General features: G+C 36.1%; 1 protein-coding gene across 2 annotated transcripts in view; it reads left to right on the top strand.

Annotated features, from left to right (window-relative positions):
* Positions 1–14,374, top strand: part of LOC129248004 (uncharacterized) — a 34,470-nt gene that overhangs the window by 13,779 nt on the left and 6,317 nt on the right. The gene's annotated exons all lie outside the window — the stretch shown is intronic.

Raw genomic sequence — 14,374 nt, 5'->3', positions numbered from 1 at the left:
TCAAAAAAAACGCATTTAAAGTCTTGCTTCGAGCTCCGGAGCGTCCGAGCGCCCTTTATTATTTGTTGAATAACTCGAAAAGTATTTGTCAGATTCACTTCAAAATTTCACACAATATTTTAAAGATAATATACTTTAGGAAAATGTAAAAAAATTTTTTTGAAGATTCTGACTAGCCCCAACCCATTAATTCAGTATGAATTGAGTTATTAGTAAACATGCCAAATACTTCTTTATTTAACCAATTTTAATAAAAAGAAAACAAAACCAATCACGCCACTGTCCTTGGTGGACAAATTTTTCAAATCACTTACTATGGGTTAAGGCTAGTATTAGGTCAGTCCATAAGTTCGTGCGTTTTTTAAAGGTGGTTTTAAAATTAATAAAAAATATGTTTAAAGTATTTATTAATCAATAATATATTTTCCTTCATTATTTACAATGCCTTCCCAACGTTTTGGCAAATATTGAATTCCCTGCTCAAAAAATTTTTTCCCCTTGGAACCAAAATACGCTTCGATATCCCTTTTTATTGCTTCTTTTGAGGAGTAGTTCTTGTTACTCACATCGGATTGAAGTCCACGGAAAAGGTGATAATCACAAGGTGCAATATCCGGAGAGTATGGTGGATGTGGCATTAGCTCCCATCCGAGCTCGTTCAGCTTGCCTAATGTTTGCCTTGCGGTATGAGGTCTTGCGTTGTCGTGGTGAAACAAAACTTTGCGTCTATTCACTAAAGACGGTCGAATTTATTAAGTGCCTCATTCAGGTTTGATAGCTGATGGGAATATTAATCAGCAGTTATCGTCTGGTTTGGTTCCAGAAGTTCATAATAAACAATACCGGTGATATCCCACCAAATAGACAGGAGAATCTTCTTGGGGTGAAGGCCATCTCTAGGGGTCGGTTGTGGTGTTTCATCTTTATCTAACCATTGGTGTTTGCGAACAGGATTATTGTAAAGGAGCCATATTTCATCACCAGTAACGATACGCTTAAAAAAACTTTCATTTTCAAGCCGTTGCGGCAGCTGAGAACACAACACATTCACTCTCTGCTGAAGGTTGGCGACGGAAAGTCTATGCGGAACCCATTTTCCCTGCTTTGAAACCTTTCCCGATTGAACCAGGTGCCTGTGAACTGTTCCATGCGATGAATTTAACCTCTGAGCTATCATATCGAATGTCAAATTTGGCTGAGCTTCCACGAGTTCGAGCAAGGCGTCGGAGTTAAAGACTTCAGGACGGACAGCCCGCGGGCATCCTCCACGCTGCAGTTACCACTTCGGAATTTTGAAAACCACTTTTGCGCAGTCCTTACACTTACGGTATCCTCTCCGTGAACCGCGATTAAAATCACTTGTTGAATGCACAATATATCAAAAAAATATAAATAGAAGGTGATATTTTAAGAGCTATAGGAAAGTTTTTCAAAATAACACACGTAAATTTTTATTTTAATCGTTAGTAGAGTCCATATAACTTAATGTTTGAAGATTATTTCATGCAAATGTTGACCGCGACGGCGCTTCAAATGGTCGATCCGCTTACTGCAATTTTGGCATACACCAATGTTTCGGCCGGTATCTCACATATAAATGCTTTAATGTTGTCTTCCAAAGCGTTAGCAGGCTTGTCTGAATAGACATGAGCTTTAGTATGCCCCACAAAAAATAATCTAAAGGCGTTATATCGCACGGTCTGGGTGGCCAATTGATAGGTCCCGAACGTGAAATAAAATGTTCACCGAACTCGCCTCTCAACAAGTCCATTGTTACGCGTGCTGTGTGGCATGTGGCACCGTCTTGCTGAAACCACATGTCATGCAAGTCAAGCTCTTGCATTTTTGGCAAAAAAAAGTTGGATGTCATTTCACAGTAGCGCGCACCATTCACAGTAACGTTACGATTCGCAGCATCTTTGAAGAAGTACGGTCCAATGATGCCTCCAGGCCATAAACCGCACCAAACTGTGACATTTTTTGGATATATTGGTAGCTCTTCCATTTCTTCTGGCTAGTCTTCACTCCAAAATCGATAATTCTGCTTATTTACGTACCCATTGATCCAAAAATGAGCTTCGACGCTGAACACAATTTTTCGATAAAAAAAGTGGATCTTCGGCCAACTTTCCAAGAGCCCATTTACCAAAAATTCTGCGTTGCGGTAGGTCGTTCGGCTTCAATTCTTGCACCAGCTGTATTTTGAAAGGCTTCACACCTAAATCGTTTCGAAAAATGTTCCACGTTGTTGAGTAATAGAGGCCCAATTGCTGCGAACGGCCACGAATAGATAATTGATGGTCATCATTAACACTGGCCGATACATCTGCGATATTTTCTTCAGTTCGCACTCTACGTAAGCGTGTTGGTGTTGGTGGTTTGATGTCCAATTATGTAAATTTGGTTCTAAATTGAGTCACAATAGCTGGAATAGCCGCTTCAGGGGGTCGATTAAACTGACCATAAAATGGAGTTAGTGCGCGATAAACTTTCTTAACAGAACACGCATTTTTATAATAAAATTCAATGATTTGCAAGCGCTGTTTGCTTGTAAGACGATTCATGGTTAAATTATAGGCCAAACTGAAAATGTTTGACAGTGAAACAAAACACGAAATGTACGTCAGCTGTTTAAACCAACTGTTTAAAAAGATAATAGCTAAAAAATCACCCGTTAGTTCCGTTATATTCCCCGAATAATTTTTTGTATGCAAAAATCGTATAAAAGTGAAATTATGGGTAAAATACGCACGAACTTATGGACTGACCTGATACTGAGCTCTCAAGTGTGTGAAATAGTAGTGCCAAGGCAAAATCCTGCGAGGCAGTGTTACTAGAATAGCTGATTTGTTTTTCTTTTTTTTCGTTTCGGTTTGAATGTCAAATGATCGGTATTGTTTTGTTTGAAATTCTTGCAAAGTAATCAACTGATTTTGACATTCTAAATTCCTCCTTATAACCGTAAAGCTCCAATGACCGAGGATAAATTTCTAACACAGGATTTTCATTAATTTTTGTATACAAATATCGCCCCAATAACCGGACGCGGGCACCATGTTTCAAGCCACTTTGATAAAAAAAATTAGAGTAATCTCTCTCTTGGAGCCTGTAAAAAAATCCCACGCATACAAAAAAGTCAACACCCAGACGCAAAAATCGTCTTATTTTTGGATAGCGCAGCATCTGATTCAAGAGATTTGAACTCGCCCAGCATAAACATTTTTGTTTTTTGCTACCAAAGACAACAGCAGTCAACCAATCTCTTGATGAAGGTTTAATCCAAAATTTGAGATATTTTATAGAAGCTTATTTTTCAAATAAATACTACTTAAAATTGACACTGCAACCTCAGCCTCAGAGTCGTCAAATGCACTGTATTTCATCAAAAAGTATGGGATAAAGTAGCAACGACAACAACTATCCAAAACTGCTTCCGTAAAGCAATGTTCTCGATTTTGAATCCCGAAAATGACAACCAATCTGTACTAAATTTGCGGATGCAATATTCATGATGAATATTTCTCATAAATTTTTTAAACAGAATAAACAAACAAAAATTTCTGATCAATTTAAACATAAAACAAAACAGACAATTTAAACAGACAAATTCTCTGCAAACGGCACGCTTCGAGTAGTGCCGAATAAGATTGTGACAGATCATTAAAAAAAACAACAATTATTCCTGACGAGGAATCCGATATTTCAAAAAATCTAAAATTTAGATTAATTATTTTACCGATCATGCCAACGAGCCCCTCATTAGGTGCAAGGGCTAAAGGTCTACGGGCATCGCTTTAGTAGGCTCCTTAGTGGGCAAAGAACTAGGAACCAAGTTAGCTTTTGTTGATATTTAAGATCAAAAGCTGCAGTTACCGAAGTTGATGATAGTAATAACGAAGCTATCGTCTTCAACTTCCCTTTCAATTTCAAAAATGTCGCAATCGATCGCCGCAACTTGTATGAAAAAGTGCACTGCAGAGTGTCAGCATCTTACGTAGTTCGGCTAGCGGTATACAGACCAAGTAATGACTTCTTCCAGTTGGCTGCTGCTTTAGGTTCAGATTCTTGTTGCTAGAATGCACGAGCAGCCACGATTTATTGGCGTCTGAGAAGCCTGCATTCCTGGAAGGGTGTTCGCTTCCCACGACTGTTGGTTCTACATTACCGGAACGACTCGGATTTATATCTTTCACCATAGCAGCATTCCCCGTGCATGTGTGAGGAACACCAATAACTCCAACAACTTTGTTGCAACGTTTCTTTTGTTAACTAATGAAGTAAATATAAAGGATGTTCCTTTAAGAGCTTGAGAACTTAAAATGATAATACGAAAGAGAAATATTGCTGGAATGAATTTTTTTTATTATAATCTGGTAGATATATTCATGGCTACGAGTTTTTTCTAATAACGTTTTCTAATAAAATTGAATAATAAATCTAAATGAGCCCAAACTAGCAAAAATGCGACGCTAACGATAGTAATTTGGTTTTAATTCTTGCACGAGCTGCATTTAATAGGCACGTGAGCCAAAATCAACAACGACGACGAATAGACATTGGGATATGGTGCACTAGACAGGACTAGTTTACTGGGGCGGCAGCCCTTGGTCGGGGAAACCCCGAGTCATTCCGGTAACGTAGAACCGGCTGCCATGGGAATGTAAACAGAGAGCTACTGGATCGGACAGACAGGCCATAAACGACATTCATCGGGAGACTCTCACCACCTTCTTAAGCTCCCGACCCCCGAATGCCGTTATCGGAGTCCAACCACCACCAATCGTAGACGAAAACTCCAACTTCCCCGAGGGTCCCGCGTAACCTGGCACAATTACGTTCTGGATACTGCAGCAGGTTAAACTCCTACTTATCCAGAATCGACCCCGTCATACTAAACATATGTCCGGCAAGTGAAGGCACTCCGCACGACACTAACCACCTTTTCACATGCCCTTTAAAACCTACTCATCTAACACCCCTCTCCCTCTGGACCCAACCCGTCGAAACAGCTAGTTTCCTGGGCCTACCGTTAGTTGATTACGCTACACTGACACGGCAAAGGTACTGCTACAACAACAACAACAACGAATCGAGATTTCGGCGTCTTTTTCAACACTTCGCTCTATGAACGTCGTGAACAAATATATTTTTTTCAAAGTCAATTTCCACAATTCAGAAGCGTTATGCGTGATATTTCGTTTGATATCCAAATTAATATCGTACAGTGAGTGTGAGTACTTAAAACCATTTCTTGAAAAATGTAAAAAATCCTTTGAAACTGTAAAGTCTAAAAAAAATTAAAATCAATGAGAAAATGAAAAACTGAGTATGTGGGATTACTATATAAAACCCATAATCTCAGGTGCTTATGAAATTTTTGCTGCATAACAAAAAAAGATTATGTAATATTTGTCGCACGGTGTAGTTATTATGCAGTGCTCATAAAGCCTTTTGAATTTTTAAAAGGGAAAAATATTCAATAGAAATTAACTAAAACCTGATTATTTCTTCATAATCAATTTTTATATTATCCAACTACTAAATAATTTGCTATTTGAAAATGTGGGAGATACACTCAGCTCTGTGTTGGCAGTCAGATAGTATTTAAAAATCATTGTGATGAAATGTAATTAGAATTATGCAATCATCTTAATTGTTTGAGTAAACCGCAGGAAATGTTATTTAAAAGCAGATGCACGAGCAAATTTATTGCTTACAAAACAGAACCAGTTTGTAACGTCGATTAAAATGGCCTGCTTTTGAACTTCTGAAAAGCGGTGCAGAAAAAGCAAAGTGCGGCTATTGAAAAAATGCAATTACTATATGTTAACATTTTTGTTGGGGTGCGAGGTTTCGGTTCATTTCCATAAAGTACGCAATTATGTCTTTGTCACCAATATAAAAAATAAGCCCAAGTAAAATTATAATAATTATTATAATAGGTGATTAAATTTAACAAAATGATTAAATATAAATAACTTAATTTTATAGTAAAATAATATAAAATAAAATAAAGTAAAATAAAAGTGAAATATTGAGTATGGGAATAAGTTTCTGTCCTTTCTTAGCCAAAGTTACCAATTACATATTTAAACAATTAAATGACACATGATATTATGTGAAGTATGTGTCATTCGAAGCTACAACCTTACTTCATCTTTCAAGCAGCAATCGGATCCCTCTGACGAAAAATTCGGTTTCTTTTGACTTGATCCATTCATTGAGTCTGTTGGCGATGCTCTCGTAAGAAGTGAACCGCTCTCCAATAAGGGCTGACTGCATTGATCGGAACAGATGGAAACCCGAAGGTGCAATGTCTGGGGAATACGGGGGGTGCAGCAAGATATCCCAATTCAGTCCCTCTAAAAGGGTCAGTCCAGCAAAATCAGTTTGTCAAGTCTACCGTACCATTCGCCAGTGATGATTTTAGGTGGTTTAGGGAGTTCATAATAGATGACACCCTTCTGATCTTCTGATCCCACCAGATGCACAACATAACCTTTGAAACATGAATATTTTTTTTCGCTTTCGATGGACCTGATTAGCCTGGTAGGCTCCATCATTTTTGGTTTATCATAATAGATCCATTTTTCATCGCCAGTGACGATGCGATGCAGAACGTTCCCACGGCAGTCGGTTCTACGTTACCGGAACGACCCGGATTTATATCCGGCCAAGGACTATCACTTCAGCAGCATTCCCCGCATATACGGATATGGGTAATATTTATGCTACTACAACAACAACTGCAATTAACCAAGGCCAGAAGTATAAACAACAACCCTCGTATATATATATACATGTTTGTAACTGATTGATACTTTTTCAGCGCCTTAAGTAGACGGGTTCAGACAAAATTCAGTGCAAAGATTTTAATCAACACCTTATCAGACTACAAAATAAAAACAAAATGTTGAAATGAGCAATACAAATTTATAGTCATTGAAACATTGCGGTCATGCGATTGAAAACTGTGTGCTACAAAACGTTTTTGATACTTGACATTTTCTTTTGATAACAGTCTAATACAAAACACAATAAAGCTTAGCGAATTAATTGTGGTAATTTTAGCTGATAAGATGGGAACCAAATGAGCTACAAAACGTGATGAGCATTGTTTCAAGACAAAAAACCGATTTTTTTAAATTTAATAAACAATAACGGGGTACATCTAATGTTGTTCGGCGCTACCTGATATTCCCTTTGGAAATGCTGCTATATTTTACAATAAACGCACTCAGAACATTTTGATGGATGGACCTATTAGTGTTATTTGCAGTGGATTTAGAACTTCATCTAGATAAGAAATGGAATTAAACCGTGACCATTTTTTTCATTTCAAAGTGCTTCGAAAATCGGTTTAAACGAATGCGAAAGTGGAGAGGCCATTACTAGGCCACAAATATAAATAGCAACCCTCGGATATGTACAGTAAGTAGGCTAAATTCGGTCTGGCAGAACTTTCTATACGTGCGCATATTTTAATAAAATTCAATTTGAGCTAGCTTTTTATTTTTGGAATAAACAGAGCGACTGAGGGAAATTTAGACTTAGCATGTAAAAAGTCCGCCGTAGCCGAATGGGTTGGTGCGTGACTACCATTCGGAATTCACAGAGAGAACGTAGGTTCGAATCTCGGTGAAACATCTAAATTAAGAAAAACATTTTTCTAATAGCGGTCGCCCCTCGGCAGGCAATGGCAAACCTCCGAGTGTATTACTGCCATGAAAAAGCTCCCCATAAAATAAAATATCTGCCATTCGGAGTCGGCTTAAAACTGTAGATCCCTCCATTTGTAGAACAACATCAAGACGCACACCACAAATAGGAGGAGGAGCTCGGCCAAACACCCAAAAAGGGTGTACGCACCAATTGTATATATATATATATATATATGTAAAAAGGAGGCGTGGCTCTTATCTGGTCTTAATAATATACATATATGTACAGTGATTCACAGCTTATTTGATGCAGCCAAAAAAAAACTATTAAAATATGAAATATATTTTATGGTATTTCCATTACATAAAAAATCTTATATTTTTTTATTGTTAAATAACATGTTTTATTTAACAACAAAAAATGTTTCTTCATAGGAAAGATATGGCAAATGAAAGTAATTAAGTTACAGTTTTGAGGTAACAGCTTAAATGATGCACTGAATTAAAAGTATTAAAAAAACATAAACACATTAATATTTCAAGTTTATGATTACGCCTAATACTTACTGGGGACTCTCTTTTGATTCAGACAAGCTTATAATCGGGAATTCATAGATTCTATTAGTTTTGCTGTATAATTGGAACTAATTTTATCTCAGAAGCATTAGAAATATTGTGGTTTCTTATTTTATTTTCCAGAACTGACCACAAATTCTCAAAAGCGGTGGGCAGACGTATGCTTGGGATCGTTGTCTTGGTAGAACCTAAACGAATCCCTAATGCCCATTTTATCCGCACTTTGTACTAAATTACCTTTTAGCATATCCACATACATCTCTTTATTCATGTTTCCTTCGATAAATGTTAAATTTTCGACCCCTAAATAGGACATGCAACCCCATACCATAACACTGCCCCCGCCATGTTTAACTGTAGAACGCAAATTACATGGTTGAAGCGTGGTGTTTGGTTTTCTCCAAACGCAGGCAGGACTTCCCATCAGACCTGAAATGTTAAATTTGGTTTCATCCGCAAAAACAACGGACTTCCAGAACGAAATGTCTTTGGTCAAGTGTTGTCTGCAAAACTCTATTCTTTGTTTTGTATTACGAGCATTAATCAACGGCTCATTTCGGGCAGTCCTTCCATGAAAATTTTTTCGCGCAGAACTCTATGAACAGTTTCAGGCTTACAGAGCTTGCCTAAGTATTTTACGACTTCTGCGTTAATTTTGGAGCGCTTAAATCGGGGTTTTCTTTAACTTTGCGAACAATCCACCTCTTATCTGCATCATTAAATATTTTATTTGGCGCAGATCTGCGCTTATCTTCTATCCTGTTTTCGTGGCGAAACCTTTCTATAATGTGCTGGACTGTTGATGAACTAATTGCAAAAATTTCTGCAATTTTTCGTTGGCTTTTTCGCTCTTTATAATGACGAATAACGTGAGGGCTGTGATCCCATTTTAACAAATTTAAATTTTTTCAACTTTTCTTTACAAAATTTTTCTGAAAATGACTTGTGACATTAAGCTGAACATTTTATTGCATTCTCAGAGAAAATATAAAATACTCTGTATCATTTAAGCTGTGAGCACATTTTGATGAGAAAACTATTTGTTTCTATATTTTTTCAGCAAGCTTTGTTTTTGTTATTATTCTTTCTGCAATGGTAAACAGTACATATGTACATATCTCATTACAAGTCGTATACATTTTTTTTTTATTAAATTTAATAAACATTGAGTCATTTTCTTTTTTCTAAAAAAGTATTACCTGCATCAAATAAGCTGTGAGTTACTGTACATGTGCCATATTTGGGCGATTTTATCCAAAAATGGGAGCGGTAACGCCCATTTTCGAAATTTTACATGCGCCGTATTTCTTGTTTTTGTTCATCATTTGTACAGAATTTGAGTAAATTTGCATGATTTATAACAGAAATATCTCGTTTTCTTAATTTTTGAAAACTACCGCAATATGGGAGGTGGGTCTGGGTATTGACCGATTTCGCCCATTTTCAATGCCAACCTACCTTGGACAAAGAGTAAAATGTGTACACAGTTTCACTGAAATATATTATTTTTGCTCAAGTTATCGTGCGGACGGACAGCAGACATGGCAAAATCGGATATTCTCATTATTCTGAGCATTTCGGTATATACATATATAAATATGTCTATATCTTTCTCGATTCCTTTATGCTGTTACATACAACCATTATGTAAACAAAATTATAACACCCTGTTCACAAGTGCAAGGGTATAATACAGTTGTACGCGCATTCGCTGGCTGGTGGCATAAATTTGTCATTGTTAAAGCATACAAAATAATGCATAATGCATATGTATACAAATTATTCATAGAATCACGGTTCGTTAATTATTCAGTAAATATTGCCACAGAGCGGCGAAACGCCAAAACTAACAGTGCCAGATTGGACAAGTTACTCGTACTTTTGTTGCTGGAGCCTTGGAATAAGTGAGACATATTTGATTTGATTACGCGTAGATAAGTGGGTAGGTATGTAGGTATGTGTGTAGGTACATGTGTTCGTATTTTGATAAAGCTGAGCAAAAATTTAATAACGCTACCGCATTCTTCACCTAAATATGCGGAATAATCGTAAGTGCGAGAGACATGAGAGATGAGAGATTTAAGTTTTGCTACTCAAAAGATTATTTTTGCTTGGTAGCGAACAAAACTCTTTGGTAAAATGGGGTTTGTCAACATACAAACATAATTGAATCACGAGAATATTTATCAATAAAATCAAATGTGTAGTTTTTATTCAAAAATTACGAGTACTTTAGTTCAAAATTTGTTTTATCAACGCTAATCAACATTTACGCTGATTTTTCAAACCACAGGTGGTGCATTCTGGCGAAGCCCACCAATAGGTATAGTTTCACCGATTATGCCTTGCAAAATCTTTATTGTACGAGTATGAGCTGTGTTCAGACAGTAACGTAATCTCAAATTTCGCGGGCAACGTTCATTCGATTTTCGAAAAAATGTATAGAGAACAAAGGCTACACCCATGTCGTACAACTATTTCGCTTTCAATGAATTTGACAGAATCACTGTGTGTGTGACGTCACACTTGTGCAATTTATTCGTATGTTGTTTGTATAATTCCCTTTCGCATTCTGTTTGCATTTTCTCGCGCGTAACTGCAGCAGTGTGACGTCACGCCTCTCTGATGAGCGCAACCTTGTATAGGGTTATCTAATAAGAGGTATTATTTTGATATTTAAAGAAAAATTCTATTTTTTAATATAAATGATTAACATAAATGATATGGAAAATAACATCAGGCAAATGATCACCACGACCACGCTTACAATACAATATCCTTTTCATGAAATTTTCCATAACCGAATTGCAAAGTGGCTGCCCTATGTCCTCGATAGTCTCACGAATTCCGTCTTTGAGGTCTTGAATCGACCCTGGGCTGTTGGCAAGAGAGGGTCTCTTTCACGTGGCCCCAAAGAAAAAAGTCACAAGATGTTAAATCACAAGATCTCGGTGGCCTATTGTGATCACCTCTTCGAAAGATAACACGGTTCGGAAACTTTTTCCGTAAAAGATCAATGGTTTCGTTGCTTGTGTGGCACGTAGCGCCGTCTTAAATAAACGTTGTTCAGATCAATACCATCCAATTCCGGGCATAAAAAATCGTTAATTATCTCTCCTGTATAACACCTAACACCTGTTATTGGAAAACCCTTTATTATATCATTCTACGATTTTCGATGTTTTGTTTCCTTGGTATAAATGTCTAGAATATATGTTTACAGTTTCAGCTTTGATTTATGGTATATTTGATTTTTAGGATGTATTTTGATTTTTAGGATGTATTTTGGCGCTTTGTTCCCAAAGGAGAAAATGCCTATGAAAAAGCGAAGATTTGTTGGCGCAAGTGTATTATATCTGAGGGAAATTACTTTAATAAATAAATAAATATTTTTGTGGAAAAAGTCGCCTTACTTTTTGAACTCACTTCGTCGTATAAAAATAAAAGGTCCCTCAAAAGACACGCCCAGATGTTGTTTTAAAATAGAACATATCAAAATTTAGATTCTTTCAGGTTTCACCATTTTTACTCAAAATACGCCTCTTAACCATTTACCGCACATGGATTCATATATCGTATTTCAGTTTTGATTCCACTTTATTTCCAAATTACGTTTTTTTTTTTTCAAGTGGGTGAAAAAACGGAATTGAAGTTCGAGTGATTTATTTTCGAAAAACGATAGCAGAGACAAAAAACAAATATTTCGATATACTCATCTTTCTCGGCGGATAATAATTTATCCGCTCTCCAACTGCTTTCTATACTTTATAACTTTAAATGCACCTCTTCTTACTTCATGATGAATTAAACCCAGATTTCCTATACATCCAATTAGGTGAATATTAGCTCCACGACTTCCAGCTGAAATAAACGTACAACGGCTTCCTTTTTTGGACCGGCCTCGTTTTCTGGATATAAATAAGTTAAAATTGGTTTCATCCATATAAATAATAGGTTTATTCTCCGATTGATATTCTAAAAGTTTCTGAACATACACACATCTTTTTCTTTTATTTTCTTCATTATTTGCTCTTTCAGGTTCGTTTCGAATCTCTTTCAATGTATAGATTAAATTATCTAAATGTTTGCGGAAACATTCTGTAGAGGCATTAACGTGATGATGGTGCTGGAATTTTTCTTTAAGTTGTTTTAGTGTTATTTTTGGATTTTCTTCAATATATTGTTCCATTAAAAAATGATGTTCATTTGTTATTTTATTTTTCCTTTTTCCTCCACGTTGTTTTTCACTTTGTGGGTTTTCCTTAACCCACCTATGTGCAGTAGACTTTTTTACTCCTAATGTGTTTGATAGTGCTCTCCGATCTTCATTCTTGTTGTACATTGCTTGAATTTGTTTTTTAATATTATCAGCTTCAATTTTTTTAATGTAAGCCATTTCACGGTGTCATATTAATTAATAAAATATGAATAAAATAAGAAAAACCAAATTCAATAAAAATATCGGTTTTATGCACAGCATTCTTTATTTATTTAATTACAATCCTTATGACTAAAGTTTAAAAGACATTCAAATTGTTTATTCCCAATTTGAATATGTTTATTCCCAATTTGAAGTTGTTTAGTCCCAATTTGAAGTTGAAAAGGTATAGTTTTTATATGTATATGATTACGTACAAAAAAAACAAAATATAAAACTTGTTCGTTATTTTTCTTTTAATATGTCTTATCGATAATTAAATGAAGCTGTTTCCACCGTGAGAATTTTTTTTTATATTTTTATTAATTGATGCAGTAAAGGGTTAAGAATTATATGGGACAACTGACAAATGACAAATGTTCACCATGAGCACGTCTACAGGTAAAATCGGCGAAACAATCGACTAATGAATGGATAATTGTTGAGAACGTCGAGATATCAATGTTGAAGCTTGCTCAACAAGACCGCGCTACAGCAGCAATATTCTCAACAAAAGGCATAGTTATTGGTCTGCAAATCCTCTTTCTATCTCCGAAAGAACCGTTTCTTAAAATTTTTTCACCAACCCTCGAATTGTCGCCTCATTCGTACGATTATTGCCACTAAAAACTTACGAATTTGCGATATGTTGTTCTTAAAGATGGACCATTTTCATAATAAGTTTCAATAATTTCAACGCGTTGTTCTGTCATGCAAAATTGTCCATCTGTCTACTTGACAAATGTCAAAGATGACCTAAAAAAGGTTGCTTGGTTAAAGTGGCGGTTCAGAATCCAACTAGCTTCCGCACCATTTTGTTGCCACATCCTCGTTACCAATTTGCTTAACAGCTATTTACAGCAACAATATATCTAGTCTGTGCGGTGTAAGACCCTTATTAGGTTGTTGACATCTAAGCCAGATAAAAAAGGTACGATCTAAGAATTCTCTACTGACGTCTAGACGTCACTTTTGAAAGACACTTTATATGTGCATAGAAGTGGAAAAATATACATAAACTAAAAGAAATTAAAGAACTAATTTTAATTTTTGTTCATTTAATTTCAATTATTATATCCGTGCGCACTGGAGAACCAAGCTATCAGAACTTTATTCACATAACGGTTATTTGTAACAGCCTAACGGAATCGAAATGAATAAAGGCATATGCAACACCAAAAAAAAAATTCAGAATGACCAATGAACCACATCAAAACGGTGCTTTAGCGCTACTTGGGGAGTGCCAGAGTGGTATTTCAACCATTTCACCTACCTACCAATGAACCAACTTAGCCAAGTCGGTATGTCTGATAATCGTTATATCGCTAAAGAATAAGCATTTATGCAAATATAATAAAATAGTAATGCCAGTCATGCATCCCAACATACTCTACATACTCTCGTATATGTACATATTTTGTAGCGTATTTTTTCGAAAACTAATGCCGACTCTCCTTCGACTCGATTATATGGCATACAGCAGCCGAGTTTGCCTGAGACTCATAGCACTTTACCGCTTGATTCTTAAAGTTAAAATACCTGGACTACGCATGCATATGTATGAGTATTAAATACGCTTGTGTGGATCTACTGAGCGAACTGATTTCTACGCCTTCTCAGTGGTAAACAAAACAAATATGTTTGTGTTGTTGATTTCAGATTGATATATTTAGTTCATATTTTGATAACTTTTTACTTCGTTAGTATTAAACGGGCTTTG

The sequence above is a fragment of the Anastrepha obliqua genome, chromosome 5 (assembly GCF_027943255.1).
Source record: "Anastrepha obliqua isolate idAnaObli1 chromosome 5, idAnaObli1_1.0, whole genome shotgun sequence".
Classification (NCBI taxonomy): Eukaryota; Metazoa; Arthropoda; class Insecta; order Diptera; family Tephritidae; genus Anastrepha; species Anastrepha obliqua.
The sequence above is the reverse complement of the archived record's forward strand: the minus strand, read 5'-3'. Positions and strand labels throughout refer to the sequence as shown.